Source organism: Camelus bactrianus, chromosome 3, assembly GCF_048773025.1.
Source record: "Camelus bactrianus isolate YW-2024 breed Bactrian camel chromosome 3, ASM4877302v1, whole genome shotgun sequence".
NCBI classification, from domain to species: domain Eukaryota; kingdom Metazoa; phylum Chordata; class Mammalia; order Artiodactyla; family Camelidae; genus Camelus; species Camelus bactrianus.
In genome coordinates this window covers 144853814-144873087 of record NC_133541.1, presented here as the reverse complement: position 1 = coordinate 144873087, position 19274 = coordinate 144853814, and the positions used below count along the sequence as shown (strand labels likewise).

The 19274-nt window shown below is 36.7% G+C and overlaps 1 long non-coding RNA gene across 1 annotated transcript in view; it reads left to right on the top strand.

Moving 5' to 3' along the window:
* Positions 1–4267: 4267 nt before the first annotated feature.
* The window catches only part of LOC141577187 (uncharacterized), a 31582-nt gene continuing 16575 nt past the window's right edge, over positions 4268–19274 (top strand). The window contains exons 1-2 of the long non-coding RNA XR_012505886.1: positions 4268–8438; positions 9893–10067. This is a non-coding gene — a long non-coding RNA (uncharacterized LOC141577187). The remainder of the gene's footprint in view (positions 8439–9892; positions 10068–19274) is intronic.

Genomic DNA, 19274 nt, shown 5'->3' with positions numbered 1-19274 from the left:
AACTAAGATTTAAGAATTACCCCACCTCCCAGCCCTGACACATACACCCTCACTGCTGTTCATGGCCTGTTCCCACTTTCTCAGACAGTGACCTTCATCTCCCCCACACCTGTGGTCCTGGTTGTTCATGGACCTGGGAATCTACCTTTGTGGGACTGTGGAATTCTGTTCATGCTAGTTCCATTCCAGGCCATCTGGTTCTAGGCACATGTCCCAGGAAACCATTTCCAGTGATTCTGGACTCCCTGACCCCACCTTTCCTTGGAGCACATGCTCATCAACAGCACCCCACCAACCCTACCCTCAGCAGATCCACAATGGTAACTGCACTCGGTTCCTCTCTACTCCCCACAAGCATGACTCACTCTGCTCTTCTACACATTCAGGGAAGAGGGAAGGTCCTTCCTATAGTTACATTGTGTCTCCTACCACCATTCATCCTTACCTTCCTCCAGGGTGTTTCCAAATTTGGAATAAATGACACTTGTAAAAATTATCTGAAATTTGGAGAAGCTAGTGTGTGAATCAAGCTATCTATCTTGCTATTGTGGCTTCAGAGATCTTTTAAAAGAACTAGATTAAACTGCAACTTGATTTTTCTTTATTGCACGCGAAAGTGTAAATAAGAAGGCAATGGAAGACCTTCCTAATGTCTAATATAAACCAGGCTATAGCAAGTTGCCCGTTTTTATTAGGTTTTGAAGATTTTTTTTTAATTTTTTAAGTGAGAGGTCTTTATTTTCGAAAACAAATCAATATGATTAAATTTAAGTTTGACAGGATCTACTGTTAATGAGAAATTAATAGCAAGTAATTCATGCCAAGAACTTGATCTACACATTTCCATCTTGTGTCTGCCAGGGACCAGTGATCAGTACAGAGACTGAGCTTGGTTTGATATTTATATTTGTAGCTGTGCTTCTTTAAATTTTTCTCAATAGAGGCAGCTAGCCCACCAAAATAATGTTTTCGATTTCTTTAAATTTTAAAGACAGAAGAAAAACTCATTATGTTATTTGTCAGATCTTGTAAACTCTTGTAATTCTAGTACACTCAGAGACCATATTGATGGCTTCATAAACAGTACATACAAGTGAATATTTTGATGATGCTGATTGGTAGACATATATCTCAAAATGTTTTGAGAAACTGTTTATTTGTGCTATGGATGTATTTGAGGTCCCCCACTGCCTTGGTGTTGTGTTCTTCCACTTGGAGTGAGAGACTCGCTCCCCTGTGGCAGCTAAGATGGCTGATCAGAGAACATGGAGTGAGCATCAGCTAGCCTGAAGTCCCTAACCCTTCCCTTCCATGTCGGATTTCCATGAGAATGAAGCCCAAAGGGAAAAACGAAGGGTGGAAGATATTAAATTTGGTTTGGGCTCATTGCCAGTTTTTCTCAAAATCAGTGCAAGTTTCCTCCTAACCCACTGTGATTTCATTTTGACAGTGGCAGTGGGCTCATCTGTATGTGCTCTCTGAGCATTTTTGCTAGCTTAATGACAACTTTTTTTTTTTTACTTTTTAAAATTGAGTTATAGCTAGTTTACAATGCCTCAATTTCTGGTGCACAGCACAAATCTTCAGTGATACATAAATATACATTTATTAATTTTCATATTCTTTTTAAAAAATTGACTACCACAAGATATTGAATATAATTCCCTGTGCTATACAGTAAAACTTATTTATCTATTTTATATATGTCACTCAGTATCTGCAAATCTCAAATTCCCAGTTTATCCTTTCCAAATCCCCTCTCCCCTGGCAACCACAAGTTTGTATTATATGTCTGTGAGTCTGTTTCTGTTTTACATATAAGTTCATTGGTCTTATTTTTTAGAGTCCACATATAAGTGATATGTGGTATATTTCTTTCTCTTTCTGGCTTAATTCTCTTAGAATGACATTCTCCAGGGACATCCACGTGGCTACAAATGGCAATATGTTCTCAATTTTCATGGCCAAGTAGTATTCCATTTTATAAATATACCATAACTTCTTTATCCAGTCATCTGTCAATGAACATTTAGGTTGCTTCCGTGTCTTGGCTATTGTAACTAGTGCTGCTATGAACATTAGAGTGCAGGTGTCTTTCTGAATTAAGGATTCTTCTGTATATATGCCCAGGAGTGGGAACACTGTATCATATGGTAAGTCTACTTTTGGTCTTTTGAGGAATCTCCATACTGTTTTCCATAATGGCTACACCAAACTACATTCCCACCAACAGTGTAGGAGGGTCCCTTTTGAACAACACCCTTTCCAGCATTTGTCATTTATAGACTTTTGAATGATGGTCATTCTGACTGGTGTGAGGTGAAACATTGTAGTTTTAATTTGTATTTCTCTGATAATTAGTGGTATTGAGCATTTTCTCATGTGCCTTTGGCTATTTGTATGTCTTCATGGGAGAATTGCTTGTTTAGATGTTTTGCCCATTTTTTGATAAGGTTGTTTGTCTTTTTCTTATTAAGTCGTATGAGATGTTTATATATTCTGGAGAACAAGCATTGTCAGTTTCATCTTTTGCACATATTTTCTCCTAATCTATAGGTTGCCATTTTGTTTTGCCCATGGTTTCCTTTACTGTGCAAAAGCTTGTAAGTTTAATTAGGTCCCACTTGTTTATTTCTACTTTTATATCTATTTCTTTGGTAGACTGCCTTGGGGAACATTGCTGAGATGTATGTGAGATAATGTTCTGCTTATGTTTTCTTCTAAGAGCTTTATTGTGACGTATTGTGTTTAAGTCTTTAATTCATTTTGAGTTTATTTTTGTGTATGGTGAGAGGGAGTATTTTAACTTCATTGATTTACATGCTGCTGTCCAGTTTTCCCAAAACCATTTGCTGAAGAGACTGTCTTTATTCCATTGTATGTTCTTGCCTCCTTTGTTGAAGATTAATTGACCAAAAGATTGTGGGTTCATTGCTGGGCTATTTTGTTCCATTGATATGTCTGTTTTTGTATCAATACCATGCTGTTTTGATTAATGTAGCTCTGTAGTATGGCCTGAAGTCTGGGAGGGTTGTTCCTCCAGCTCATTCTTTTCCTTCAGTTATGTTTTGGCAATTCTGGGTCTTTTGTGATTCCATATAAGTTTTATAATAATTTGTTCCAGTTCTGTGAAATATGTCCTTAGTAATTTGATAGAGATTGCATTAAATCTGTAGATTGCCTTGGGAAATGTGTACATTTTAACAATACTGATTCATCCAATCCAGGAGCATGGGATATCTTTCCATTTTTTAAAGTCTCCCTTAATTTCCTTGTAGTTCTCCATGTATAAGTCTTCCACTTCCTTGGTTAGATTTACTCCTAGATATTTTATTACTTTAGGTGTAATTTTATAAGGGATTGTTTCTTTACTTCCTTTTCCTGTTGATTCATCATTAGTGTAAAGAAATGCAACTGATTTTTGTACATTAATCTTGTATTGTTTTGTACATTTATCTTGTGACCTTTGTACATTAATCTTGTATTGTTTTGTACATTAATCTTGTGATCTTGTATCCTTGTACCTTGCCAAATTCTTTCATTAGTTCGTGTAGTTTATGCATGGACCTTTTAGGGTTTTCTATATATAGTATCATGTCCTCTGCATAAAGTGATGATTTTTTAGCTTCTTTTCCAATTTGGATCTCTTTTATTTCTTTTTCTTGCCTGATTGCAGTGGCTAGGACTTCCAAGATTATGTTGAATAGAAATGGTGAGAGTGGAGAACCCTGCCTTTTGCCAGATTTTAGTGGGAAGGTTTTCAGCTTTTCACCATTGAGTTCTATGCTGGCTGTAGGTTTGTCATAAACAGCTTTTCTTACGTTATGTTATGTCCCCTCTATACCTACTTTGGTGAGGATTTTTATCATAATGGATGGTGAATCTTATCAAATGCTTTTTCTTCATCTATTAAGATGATCATGTGGTTTTTGTCCTTTTTCTTGTTTTTGGGGTGTATTACATTGATTGATTTGCATATGTAGAACCATCCTTGTGTTCCTGGGATGAACCCGACTTGATCATGTTGTATGATCTTTTCTATGTGCTGTTGGATTCTGTTTGCTAATATTATGTTGAGAATATTTGTATCTATGTTTCCTCAGTGATATTGATCTGTGAGTTCCTTTTTTGGTAGTGTCTTTGTCTGGTTTTGTATCAGGGTGATGGTGAATTCATAGAATGAGTTTGGGAGTACTCCCTCCTTTTCAATCTTCTGGAAGATTTTGAGAAATACTAGTATGAGTTCTTCTTTGTATGTATGATAGAATTCCCCAATGAATCCATGCAGTCCTGGACATTTGTTCGTTGGGAGATTTTTTTTTTTTTTATGCTTATCCAATTTCATTTCTAGTGATTGGTTTGTTCTAGTGGTCAGTTTATTCTTGATTCAGTCAAGTGGACTGTATGTTTCCAGAAACTTGTCCGTTTCTTCAAGGTTATTCATTTACTTTCCATAAAGTTGTTCACAGTATTCTCATATGATATTTTGAATTTCTGTGGTATTGGCTGTAATTTCTCCATTTTCCTTTCTTATTTTGATTGTGCTCTGTCTTTTCTCTTCTTTGTGAGCTAGGCCTGAGGTTTGTCAATTTTATTTACTCTTTCAAAAAAAACAGCTCTTTGTTTGATTGACTTTTTCTATTGTTTTTTAAATCTCTATTTTATTTATTTCCTCCCTGATATTTATTGTTTTCTTCCTTCTGCTGACTTTAGGTTTTGTTTGCTCTTCTTTTTCTAATTCTTTTAGTTGGTTAGTTGTTTATTTCAGATTGTTCATCTTTTTTGAGGAAGACCTTTACTGCAATGAACTTTCTTCTTAGGAATGCTTTTGCTGCATCCCATAGATTTTGTGTGGTTGTGATTTTTGTCATTTGTCTCAAAGTATTTTTTAATTTCTTTGATTTTATCATTGACCCTTTGGTTTCTTAGTATCATGTTGTTTAATTATCATGCTGTCATTTGTCTCCTTTGTTTTTCTGTATTTGATTTCTAGTTTCATGCATTGTGTTCAGAAAAAAATGCTTAAAATAATTACTATCATCTTAAAATTGTTGAGTCTTTTTTTGTGCCCAAGTACATGATCTATCCTAGAAAATGTTCCATGTGCACTTATAAAGATTCTATATTGTATTTTTTTAGGATGTAATGTTCCAAAATATCAACCACGTCTAATTTGTATATTATATCATTTAATTTGTTGCGTTATTAAATTTGCATCTGGAAGATCTTCCAGTGAGGATAATGGGATGTTTTAATTTCCTACCATTATTTTATTCCCAGCAATTTCTCCTTTTATATCTGTTAGTATTTGCTTTATGTATTTAGTTGCTCCTACATTGGGTATAGTTATGTTAATGGATGTAATATCTTCATCTTGTATTGCTCCTTAAATCGTAAAACATTCATCTTTCTTTATGGTCTTTGTTTTAAAGTTCATGTTGTGTGAAATCAGTATTGCTACCCCTGCTTTCTTTTCATTTCTGTTTGTGTGTAATATCTTGTTCAATTTTCTCACTCACAGTCTATTTGTGTCCTTTTCCCAAAGGTGGGTCTCTTGTATGTGGCATATTGTAGGTTCTTGTTTTATTTTCCAGTCTTTCACTCTATGTCTTTTCATTAGAGCATTTAACCTATTGAAATTTAAAGTAATTTCTGATCAACTTTGGTTTATTGCCATTTTGAACTTAATTTTGCAGTTGATTTGGCATTTTTTCCCTTGTTCCTTTCTTTTTCCTGGTGTGTGTGTGTGTGTGTGTGCGTGTTTTTTTTTTTTTAAGTTTTCCTTTCTATTATCTTCGTTAATTTTTAGTTTTTGTGACTCTCTTGTAAGTTTCTGTCTTATGGTTACCCAATTTTGTACATATATTAACCCATTACTGTATCTGTTTGTTTTAAACATATAGTAATATAAACTCAAACCCATCCTACCGAGAATGAACAAATTAAAGAATGAAGAAAACTCTATATTTTCTTGCTCCCCTCTCCCACTCTTAATGATTTAGATGTCTTCTTTTACAATTCCATGTTTATTCTGTTGTAATTCATGGTAGTTATCACCTTTCCAATTATGGTTTTCTCCTTTCAAAAGCAACCTACTTCTTTTCAATTTAGAGTATACCATTCAATATTTCTTTTAGTATAGATTTAGTGTTGCTAAATTCTTTTATTTTTGCTTGTCTGTGAAGATATTTATTTCTCCTTCTATTCTAAAGAATAGACTTGCTTGATAAATTATCCTAGGCTGAATCTTTTTTGTTTGTTTGTTTTTCATTCAGGACTTTGAATATATCTTGCCACTACCTTCTGGCTTGTAGTATATGTGTAGAGAAATCAGCTGAAATCCTTATGAGTTTTCCTTTGTAAATAACTCTGTTTTTCTCCTTATGACTTTAGAATCATTTCTTTATCTTTAACCCTGGCCATGCTGATTATAATATAGCTTTGTGTGTGTCTGTTTGGTTTCTTCTTGTTTGGGTCCCTTTGTACTTCCTGTATTGGTATAGCTGATTGCTTCTTTATGTTTCATAAGTTCTTAATTATGATTTCTTCAAATACCTTTTCAATCCCTTTTGCTTTTTTTCTCCTTCTGAGACTCCTGCTATGTGTAGGATTTGGCAAGATTTATATTATCCCATAGGATAGTTGTTTTCATTGAATTTTGTTCTTTCATTGGTTTTTGTTTGTTTTCCTCTATTCTGTTCTGATTAGTTGATTTCTGTTGTCCTGTATTCTAAACCACTTATTAATTCTTCTGCATTAAGTAGCCTACTTTTTTTTACAACTTTTAACTCAGCTCTTATCTCAGCAAATTTGTTTTCCTGTTTTAATTCACTCCTCTTTATAAAGTTTCAATTTCCTATTTGACATATTCTGTGCCTCTATATACAATCTCTTTTTGTGTCTTTAGTACTTTTATCTCTCCTCTTTTGAAAACATGATTTAATAGATTATCAAGGTCTAATTCATTGATCATTCTTTCAGGGGATTTTACCTGTTCTTTTAAATGGGAGTTTTTCCTCTACTTCTTTATTTTACTTATATCTCTCCTGCATTATTGATTATGGAGCATCAGTTATCTCTTCTGTTTCTAAAGGTTTTCTTTTTACTTATTTACCTAAAACGGGTGCAGGAATAAAGCTAAAAAAAATTAAAAGAAAAGAATAAATTTGAAAACAGATTATGAACAATGACAGAAGAACAAGTCAAAGAAAAATAAAAATTGAGACCAATTTTAAAAGTCTTAAAATTAGAAAATAATATCTGAAAGCTGATTATAATAAATAAGAGAACAAAACAAAGACATTAAAAGCAAATTGTAAGAAATTGAAAAAGCTTAAAAGAAGAAAAAAATTTGAGAACATAGTCTAATCGATAATAGAAGAATAAAGCAAAGAGAAATAAAAATGAAATTGAGACAAACTAAAGACAACTTTAAATATTTTAAACTCCAATTTTAAAAGGGGTTTAACAGAAACATAAAAATCTTTTAAAAGTAAAAATTTAAAAAGTAAATGAAAAAAGTGAAAAAATGTGAACGTGTTATTTTGGGCACTATGTGCTCTTAATAATTTTGTTGATAGCTCTGTCTGAAGTATGGGTGGTTACTATGTCTTCCTGTCTTTTGCCTGTTATCCTTTTTGTTGGGGATTTGGCCTGTGATCTGGTAGCAAGAGTCTTCCCTTGCTATTAAATGAGATCTCCTTTTTATTTTGTGGTTGTCACTGCTCCTGTTCTCACCCTGCTGCATGAACTCCACTCACTGGTTCCAGAGGCCCTCCAGTTGTGCCCCCAATCTGTGCTTCTCCTTGTGCCATGGGTCATGCCTCCTCCAAATGCTGTATTGTGGTGGTGCACTTGTGCATGGTAGGTGGTTGGGTCTCTCTGCCTTTCAGTGCCCCTCCCAACTTCACTTCAGTTCCATGCTCTTTAGATGGACTTGGATAAAATGGCCATACCAGTCATCACCCCTGCTCTGTGCCAGAACTCTTCTTGTTCTTCTTAGAAGCATGAGTTCACAGAGGTACTGCAGCAGAACTTTCCTATTTGCCTGGGCCTGTGAACAAATCTGAGTCCCACCTATGAGGTTTCAGAGCCCCTAGGTAGGGATTGAGATTTCAACCCTGCCTCCACCTCGGTGCACATTAGAGTATATGGTGGGTGTGGTTGAGTCCCAATTTTCTTCTCCAGAAAAGGCACCAGATATGATGCCACAAGTATTCAAAGACAAAAACTATGGCACCCCTCCGCCCAGGGCACACCAGCAGTGTTGCTTTGCCTTTTTTTTTTTTTTATATTTTATAGGGTACTCATGTTGTTCTGCTCTGTATACCTTTCCAGCGATGGCACACAGCACATTGAAATCTCCTGAGGTTGCCTCTGTACAGTTGGCCCGAGTCCTCCATCAGGCTCATGCAGTCTGTTTCATCCCACACATGCTGGTTGGTGTCTAAGCCTGGGGATCATGAGGATACTTTTTGCCCCATTTAATTTAGTTCTGTCAGTTAAGGGCTATTCTATACAATTTCAAGCCTCAGAGGTTCCCCCTCCATCCAGCTTACCTCTTCATTGGAGTGGGAGAGACCCAGCAAATAAGCACTATACCACCTTTGCTGCTCCCTCCCCATGGAACTGGACTGCACTATTTCCCTTTTTCTTCCTTTTATTTTCCTTTTCTCCTGCCAGATTAATGGCGTGTTTTGTCTTTTGATGAAAGTAAGGTTCTGTCAAAGTTCAGCAGACTTTCTGATTGGATAGGTGGGTCAGTGGATGTCAGTCTTGGTGCATTTGTGGGAGAAGGTGAGCTAAGGGTTTCGTTCTACTCCACCACCTTGGCCCTTCTTGATTTTTTCTTTTTTTAAATGTACAGTAGTCTAGTGTCTGTATGTGTCAACTGTAGTGGGATTTTGTCCAGTAAACCTAAAATTTCTACTTTTAAATAAACTACTGAGTTTATAAAAAAGAACTTAATTAACAGCTGCAAGCCAGCATCATCTATTCAAGGGTGTGTTAGAGAAGGATGGAGGGGAGGAAGGGGAGAGGGGGAAGAGACTCTAAGGGTGAGAGAGTGGGTAAGGGGGAAGCCCTACCTGCTAAAAAGTGGATGCTTGCTGCCATTCAACACAGCTCAGTGCCGGGGCACCCCAGTTTATGCAGGAAGAGCTAGCTGTCTGGACTCTGATCTACAGACACTGCTCTCAGCTTCTACTCTAGAGTTGAGCTGGTGCTGCTGGAGGAGAGTGTGGAGTCAGGGCAACAGTGGTTGGATGGCAGCCTCTGATGTTAACAAGGAGCTGTGAGTTCAGACTTGCTCCTTAAGCCCCTAAAGGACAATGAGCAAGTGAGTCCATCTAGAGAGACAAGGAGGGAGAGGGCCCTGTGGTGCTCCCACTGACTATCCAAGCATCCAACTTAGAATTCTGCCTCAGGCTGACATCTTTGACCAAGAAACAACACAGGTTGCTTTTATTTCCTAATTTAATAAAAGCCTTTTGCTCACTTCCACGGGAAGCATAATAACAAATCTGAGCTACTTTAAGAAGAAGGAAAATCCTCACTGAGCACCTACCCTGCACCAGACATGGTATAAGGAACTTCATGGCTGTGATCTCAGTGACATCTGACAAGTCACTAAGAACTGGGATGAAGGGACATGAGCAGAAACCAGAAGACAAAGACAGGCTGAAGGCAGATGTCATAAAGAAAATTCCACAAGGATGAATAGCAGAAGCAGAAAGTGGAGCTGGTGTGGGACCACATGGGCAAATTCCTAGGTTTGAATTCCAATGAACTAGGCAGGGAGGTAATCCTGGACTTAAAGCATAAAGATCATTGGTTTCACAGTTTCTCTGCATGACCAATTATTTTTGTTTGTTTTTTCTTCTTGCTGTCCTAGATTTTCCAACATGGCAATTTTTATACTTCTTCATCAACCATTCCATTGACTGCTTCTCTTTCAACTCATATGCATAAAAGTCTTCACCCCAGGACCAGATAACAAATCAGTTAATAACAGGAAGGATAAGCCTTCAGAACTTGCCAAGCAAAAGGAGAGATTGGTATGCACTAAGGTAAATATGTAAGATGATGTATAATTGAACTTTAAGTGAGTGGCTCACAGTAGTGCTCAAAAAGTTCAAAGAGGAAAGGAAGGCAGGTGGAAGTGGTCCTGTTTGTGTGTGTTTGTGTGTTTAAGCATGCGTGCTGGGAGAGGAATTGAGTAATGGATGAAGACATCATGCAAAATGGCTGAAGTGTCAGTAACAATCTTTGGATATGAGTTGAGAAAGGGAAATAAAAATGTGAATTTGGAAATGATGCTTGAGGCCAGAATGTAAAAGTCCTTGAAGGTCAAATTAAGATGTGCTATCATATTTTATGTCTCGTATTTCACACCAATTTAAGTGTTGACCCTCTTAGAAATGGTGAATTAGAGAGGAGATGAAGGGTTCCTTTAAAGAAGAAATCTAGACAAACCACAGCACACTGAGGCAATGGTACCCAGCAATTGCATTCCACAAGATTAAGTACATTAGCATTTCTACAGAAAAATAATAATTTATATCACTGTATGTTTCCTACTACCTACAGAGTTAGAAAATAGCTCAGTAACATTGAATTTGAAATATTCAAAGGGTGACCTAGAGAGACACCAATTAATCTTTGGTGTGGTTGAGTGGGTGTTTCAAAATGTTTCAGTTTTTCCTGACAGTGGCCACTTTTATTAGGTATTTACCTAGAAGCAGATTTGCTGGAATAGGTTTATCTGTATGTTCAGGTTGAAGTGGATACTGACAGATATTTGCTTCTCAGGTGATTGTAGCAATTTACATGCTCATCAGCATTGTAGCATTCTTTATGTGCTCCTGAAAGTTGGGAAGTTCTGAGCCTCAATTCAGTTCTACAAAGGGTAAAATTTTAAGCAATCTCCTTTGTAGTTCTCATGCATACCACATTTTTAGTTATTACCAGTGGTATAATAAATAAAATATCTGTCCTTTATTTCTGGTACCAGACACAGAACTTCAAAACTCTTGGAATTTCTTGAGTGAGAAGAGTGTCTCTTATGCTAATGAGGTGACTCATGGTAGTGGGCCCCAAGTTAACTTCAGCATGAGGGCTAATCCCAGAAAGACCAGCCACATAATTAGAGGGTTGAAAATTAGGGCCATGCTGAACTCTGGGAAGGTGGGAGGAGATGGTGCTGGAGATGGAGATTAATCATGTGTCCAATGATTTAATAAATTATAAAGCCCAAGTAAAAACTCTGGACATCAAACTCAGTGATGCCTTCTGGTTTGTGAATACCCTGACTCCACTTGCAGCCAGTGTCTGAGGTTGGCATACACTAAGTCTGTGTAGTTTATTTGTTGAACAACTTAATGCACTGATTCTAACCTGAGTCTTACATCCAAATCTTGAATCATTCTGGAAGTATAAAGTCTATGAGCTTGTGTCTCTTATGGTGAAGCTTGACATTTCTGTCCATGTAGGGAGATTCAGGAAAGGTATGACTAAACAGTGGGAACATTACTGTGTGGAAAAAGAAATCATCATAGGAAATGAAATCCTCTAACACAACTATTTTCAGTTCAAAGCAAGCCAAAACAAATTGACTATTCCACTTGTGACCTAGGCTGTGAGCATTGGTCTCTCCAGTAAGATTTGGCTTCTCCAGTAAGATTAACAAAAGGACAGATGACTGGATAAAGAAGTTGTATATTTATACAATGGAATAATGCACATCCATAAAAAAATAATAAAATGATGCCATTTAAAGCAACATGAATGGACCTGGGGAATATCATTTTAAGTGATGTCAGAAAGAGAAAGAAAAATGCCATATGATATCACTTATATGTAGCATCTAAAAAATAGTTGAAATTATTAAAAAACAAAAAAGACTCACAGACATAGAAAACAAACTTATGGTTTCCAGAGGGAGAAGAGAGTGGGAAGGGCTAAATTGAGAGCTTGAGATTTGCAGATACTAATATATATATAAAATATAAACAACAATTCCATACTGTATAGCACAGAGAACTATATTCAATATCTTGTAGTAACTTATGGTGAAAAAGAATATAAAAATGTATATATGTATGTTAATGTATGACTGAAGCATTATGTTGTACACCAGATATTGACATAACATTGTAAGTTGACTATACTTCAGTAAATAAATATAAATAAATATATATAGATATATTTTAATTATGCATTAAAATTCAACAGTAAACTTTTATTCTCTAAAAGAAAGAGGGGAGTGAGTGGAGAAGCAATTTGAAATGTGTTTTGTATTTCATTATCTCATAATATAAGGATGATTCTAGTCTATAATTAATAAATAACTTGCAAGGCTTAAACCCAGCAGAGAAAATATTTAAATATTTACTTTTGGGGAATTAGATTTAGACCAAGAGGAAAAAAAAATCTAAAACTGATATTAGACATCCATCAATAAACATTCAAAATAAATTCAGTGTCTTCCAGTATTAGACTGACATGTTCACCTTTATTTCCTAGAATTATATGAATTGTGGGGGAGTGGAATTAAGATAAAACTATGTTGGACTTTGGATGTCTGGCTAAGGCATTTTAGTTTTAAGTTTTGTTCACAGGGGAGAGTGGAGAACTTTTGGAAGGCAGCTATACTCACCACTATATGCCTTCAAGTGGAGAAGTTTTGATCAGTAGATGGAAGAGAAGAAATTAGTACCACAGAAAAAAGCATTATCAAGGAAGGTAGAACAAAGATAACTGATGTTCACTGTACATGGCTACCAGACTTTCCATCAGTACATCCTTTTATTTAAAATTCATAGGATTACACTTATATTTACTTCTTCCCTGCAGAATGTGCTGTCAATTTTTTAAAAAATAAGAAATGCCATGTTAATTTTCAGACAGGTATACAATATCTGTCTGAATATATCATGGAAACATTGAGAATTCTGGCCAATTATTAGTAATTTCAGTATCAAATTTAAGAAAGAGGAGTCAGGAGCAGCCAAGATGGTGGAGTAGAAAGACATTAGTAGCTCACCCTTTCCCACAAATACACCGAGAGACACCCCGGGACCTAACCATTCACTCAGAACACCTACTGAACATTAACAGAACATCGCCTTCTTCAAAAGACAGAATTCACCACAAACCTGGTAGGAAAAAAGTAAAAGGAAAATAGCGTGGGATGGATCCCACAGTGTGGGAGTGACAAAGGAGGATTTGCACTCTTAAACTGGGGGGGAAGGGGGGACTCCAAGTCTTGTATCTGTGCAAAGTAGCCCTTGGCCCACAAAACAATAAGTAAAATGAGCACTAAATTTCCCTGTGACCTCAGCCTTAGACACAAACCAGCAGGGGGTGGGCTGGGAATGGCTGCCAGAGCCAAGTGGTGGACTGGGGCCAACTGCACAGAGGCAATCTCAGGGGGCTGAAGTATGCTATTAACTATGTCTGGGAGGATATAGAAAACAGAACAGCCTGAGTTCCCCATAAAATTAAAAAAAGCAATACTGCTGGTGTGCATTGCAGGGAGAAGCACAATGAGGCTGGGCCATAGCCTTTGTCTACACAGGCCTGTGGCACCATTGCTGGTGTGTTCTTAGGAGAAGAGAGGCAGGGCTCCACCACAACCACCATATTCCTTAGTGTTCAGCTCCCAGGCAGAGGTGGATTTGAAACACAAATTCATATCTAGAGGCTCCACAACTTCACAGGCAGGACTGAAATTTGTTTACAACACCAAGCAAAGGGGGCCATTTTGCTATGCAGATGCCTTTGCGGACCCACACCTCTAAGACAATTGGGCAAGGACTAGAGTTCTGGCACAGAGTGAGGGTGAGTGCTGGTGTGGCCATTTTCTGTGAGCCCACCTACCCTGAGTGGATGCAGCACTGAGAGTAGTTCTGACCAAGTTGCTTGACCTGTGGGCGTCTGGGAAGAGTGAGCAGGATTTGCAAAGTGGGGTGATTGAAGGGGCAGCATTTGGGACTTGGCATGATGCTGATCTGGTAGCATGAATGTAGTCACTGAGTGCTGGAAGCCCTACTGGTGTAGGCATCTAAGACAAGTGAGCATAGTTTGTGTATCAGGGAAAGTGCAGGTGCAGTGTTTGCTGCTGGGGATGTCACTGACCTGATAGTGCATCACCAACCAAGTGTGTGACCCAGAATTCAGTGGAATTGGGGGCAGAGAACCTGGGGGACACCAGAGCAACAGACTGACATTCCTGTCACTAAAGCTAGGACAAGGTCAGTGTCAAGAAAAAGTACTTAAAGTGCTCCAACCCCACCTATTATGCACCAGAGTTCAGAACCAGGTCTGGAAGCCTCACTCCCAACAAAAAGGAAACAGACTCAGTCCCTGACAGAGATATGACAACCACAGAACAAAAAGGAGACCACACTAAAAAACCAGAGAAGGCTCTGGTCACCACAACACCAGCCACATCCCTAATCAAAAGGAAAACAGATAACACACATGGAAGAAAGACATGGCTACCATCCATAGTAAAAACAGACCTAGTGAAAAAATTATTAGGGGTGTGCAGTCTACACAGGAACACATCCTCTTCAAAAAAAAAAAAAATCCCTTGAAGGCCAGAGAAGATAACTGATACTTCATAATCCATAGTGCCAGAGAGATATAAGTAAAATGAAGGAGGGGAATGATTCTCAATTAAAAGAACAATAGAAATCCCCAGAAAGAACAGTCAATGAAATACATCTGAGTAGTCTACTAGATCATGACTTCAAAACTGGAGGGATGAAAGCACTGAAAGAAATAAAAGAGACTATAAATATAGAGAGAGAACATTATGAAAAGGAAATTGAAACTTTAAAGGGGCGATAATTAAAAACATAATACTCAATGGCTATGAAAAGAGCCAAGCTATAGGCAGTCAAAAGCAGACTAGACAATGCAGAAGAATGAATAAGTGACTTAGAAGACATGATAGGAGAAGTCACCCAATAAGAACAGCAGACAGAAATGCAGGAAGAAAAAAAAAAAAAAGAACAATGAAAGCAATATAAGGGATCTATGGGATAATATATAACATTCCAACCTATGTATAAGAGTGGTCACAGAAGGAGAAGAAAAAGCAAAAGAGATTGAAAAGGTATTTGAAGAAATCATGACTGAGAATATCCCAAACCTAAAGAAGCAATCAAATATCTAAGTACAGGAAGCACAGAGAGTACTCAAGAAGAAGAACCCAAATAGACTTACACCAAGACATATTAAAATTAAGATGGTGAAAGTTAAAGATAAAGAAATGATACTAAAGGCTGCAAGAGAAAAATGAATTGTTAGTTATAAGAAAAACCCCATAAGGCTATCTGTTGGTTTCCCTTCACCAACACTGCTGGCCAGAAGGGAGTGGCAATATATATTAAAATTTCTGAAAGAGAGAAAGCTGCAACCTAGGATAATTTATGCAGTAAGGCTGTACTTTAGAATAGAAAGAGAAAGAATTTCATAGACAAGCATAAACTAAAAGAATTCAGCAATACTAAGCCTATGCTAAAGTAAATAATGATAAGTTTACTCTAAATAGAAAATAAGCAGAGGAGAAGGGCAAAGATGGTGGAGTAGAAGGACACTTGTAGCTCACCATCTCCCACAAATACACCAAGACTGATATCCATGAACCCACCCACCCAAACAGAACAATTGCTGAACTTTGACAGAACATTGCCTTCTTCAAAAGACCAAATACATTGCCAATCGAGTAGGAGAAAAGGAAAAAAAAAAAAAAAAAGGAAGAGAAAGGAAAATAGTGGGGAAACGTTCCTGCAGGGAGAGAGTGACAAAAAAGAAATAGCCTTCATTTGCTGGGTCTCATTCACTCGAAAGGAGAGGTCAGTGGGATTGAGGGGGAACTTCCAAGGCTTGGATCTGGATGGTATGGCCTTTGACTGACAGAACTAAGTTTAGTGGGCACAAAGGATCCCTGTAATCCCCAGGCATAGACATCAACCAGCAGGGTTGGGACAGGACAGGCTGCCCAATCCAGGAAAAGGACATGGGCCAAATGTACAGAAGCAAGCTTGGGGGACTTCAATGAGCTGTGTGCCATAGCTAGGGGGATATACAGATCAGAAAAGCCTGGGTCCCTTATAAAATACACACACACACACACACACAAAACTACACTGCAGGTGTGCCCTAGGGAGAGGGGCACTGTAGCATTTGTCTCTGCAGACCCATGGCACCATTATTTGTGTATCCTTGGGAGAAGAGAGGCAGGGCTTAACAACAACCATATTCTCCAGTGTGCAGCTCCCACATGAAAGTGGGGTTGAAACCTGAAGCTATACCTAGGGTTCGGCAACCTCATAGGTGAGACTGAGATTTGTTTACAGCCCCAGGCAGAGTTAATCTTTCTGCAAAGGTGCCTCTGTGGACTCGTGCTTCTAAGACAAATGAATAAGAAGAAGATATTTGGCACAGAGCAGGGACAAGGGCTAGTGAGGCCAGTTTCCCTGAGCCAGGGACATGACTGGTGGGCCTCTAGAACCAGTGAGAGGAATTCAGGCAGCAGGGTAAGGATAGTGTCGGTGACAACAACAGAACAAAAAGGAGGGCCCAGTAAATAGCCAGGGCATGCTCTTGCCACCAGAACACTGGCCACATCCCCAACCAAAATAATAACAGGCAAAAAGGAAGGAAGGAAGACTTGGCAACTACCTGTGAGTAAGAAAGAACTCTCAACAAAATTATAAGGGAACAGTCTATAGAGAAATATATCCATATTTTCTATAATTTTTACTTTTTTAAAATATTTTATTCATTAATAACTTAAAATTTTTCTTTAAAATATTTTTATTAATTTTAAATTGATTTCAACTTGATTTTTATTTGTTTTGTTCTTCTGTTATTGATTATACACTGTTTTCAATTTTTTTATTTTACAGTTCTCTTTTATAGTTTTATTTCTGCATCCACTTCAGATAAATAAATGAATAAATAAAACCTTTCAGGACCAGAGTAGATAACTGATACTTTATAATCCATAGTGCCAGAGAAAGATAAGAAAAGTAAAGAAGCAAAAAATCACTCCCAATTAAAATAACAATAGAAATTCCCTGAAAGAATAATCAATAAAACAGAATTTGTTAGTCTACTACATCATTATTTCAAAAAATGACTGATCACAGTACAGAAGGAAATGAAACAAATTGTGCTTAGAGACAGAGAATATGTCAAAAAAGAAATTAACACTATAAAGAGGAGCCACATAAAATTGGAAAACCCATTTTTTGAAATGAGAGCTAGTGGGCTAGATAATGCAGAGGAATGAATAAGTGACTTAGAAGACAGGAAAACAAAATCATCCAATCAGAACAGCAGAGAGAGAGAAAAAAAATCAATGAAAACAATATAAGTGATATATGGTATAATATAAAGTGTGTCAATGTATGCATATTTGGGGTCCCAGAAGGAGAAGAAAGAGCAAAAGGGATTGAAAAGGCATTTAAAGAAAAAAATAACTGAAAACTCCCCAAACCTAAAGAAGCAATCAGATATCCAAGTACAGGAAGCACAGAGGGTCCAAAACAAGAAGAAACCAAACATAACCACACCAAGACATATTATAATCAGGATGGCCAGGTTTCCACTGAAAGGAAAAAGAACATAATTGGAAAGATGATAACTACAATGAATAACAACAGGATAAACAAGAAATTGTAAGAGAGACGTCTAAATCATTAAGAGTGGGAGAAGGGAGCAAGAAAATTGAGTATTTTTCTTTTCTTTTTCTTTTTCTTTTTGTTTTTGGCAGGATGGTTTGAACTTATATCACTATCTCTTTAAAACAAACAGATACAGTAATGGGTTAGTATATATATAAAAGAGTAACCACATGACAAATATTAACAACGGAGACACACACAAAATAAAACAGAGATAATACAAGGAAAATTATCAAACCACAAAAAGAAAAAGAAAAAAAAAAAACAAAGAGGAAATACCAAATCAACTGCAAAACTAAGTTCAAAATGGCAATAAATACAAGTCTATCAATGATTTCTGTATATGTCAATGGACTAAATGCTCCAATCAAAAGCCAGAGTGGTATATTGGAAAATAAAACAAGAACATGCAGTATGCTGTATACAAGATACACACTTTAGGGAGAAGAAGAGACATAGAGTGAGAATGAGAGGATTGAAAATGATATTCCATGCAAATGGAAAAAAAAAACAAAGTAGGAGTAGCAATACTGATTACAGACAAAATAACTTAAAAACTAAAACCATAAATAATGATAAGCAGGGCACTATATAATGATTGAAGGCAAAATGCAAGATGAGGATAGTATACATGTTAACATACAAGAACAAAACATAGAACCTAAATACATAAAGTGAATACTAACAAATATAAAGAGAGAAATCTATGGGAACACAATCATAGTAGGAGATTTTAACACCCCATTCACATCACTTGACAGGTTTTCCTGACAGAAAGATAAAGGCAAAACAGCAACTAAATGATAGAATAGAACAATTAGGCTTGGTTGATATTTTCAGAATATTACATCCCCAAAAATTACAATATACATTCTTTCCAGTGCACATGGAACACTTTCTAGGATTGGTCATGCACTTGGGCACAAAAGAAGACTCAACAATTTTAGGAAGATAGTAATTATTTTAGGCATTTTTTTCTAAACACAATGCCATGAAACTAGAAATCAACTACAGCAAAACGTAGGAGAAAAAAATGACAGGATGATGATTAAATAACATGATACTAAGAAACCAATGGGTCAATGTTAAATTCAAAGAAGATATTAAAAAAATACTTTGAGACAAATGACAAAAATCACAACCACACAAAATCTATGGGATGCAGCAAAAGCAGTCCTAAGAAGAAAGTTCATAGCAATAAAGGCCTTCCTCAAAAAAGATAAACAATCTGAAATAAGCAACCTAACCAACCAACTAAAAGAATTAGAAAAAGAAGAGCAAACAAAACCTAAAGTCAGCAGAAGGAAGAAAACAATAAAGATAAGGGAGGAAATAAATAAAATAGAGATTTAAAAAAACAATAGAAAAAGTCAATCAAATGAAGAGATGGTTTCTTGAAAGAGTAAATAAAACTGACAAGCCTCAGGCCTAGCTCACAAAGAAGAGAAAAGACAGAGCACAAATAATTAAAATAAGATAGGAAAATTGAGAAATTACAACCAAAACCACAGAAATTCAAAATATCATATGAGAATACTGTGAACAACTTTATGGAAAATAAATGAATAACCTTGA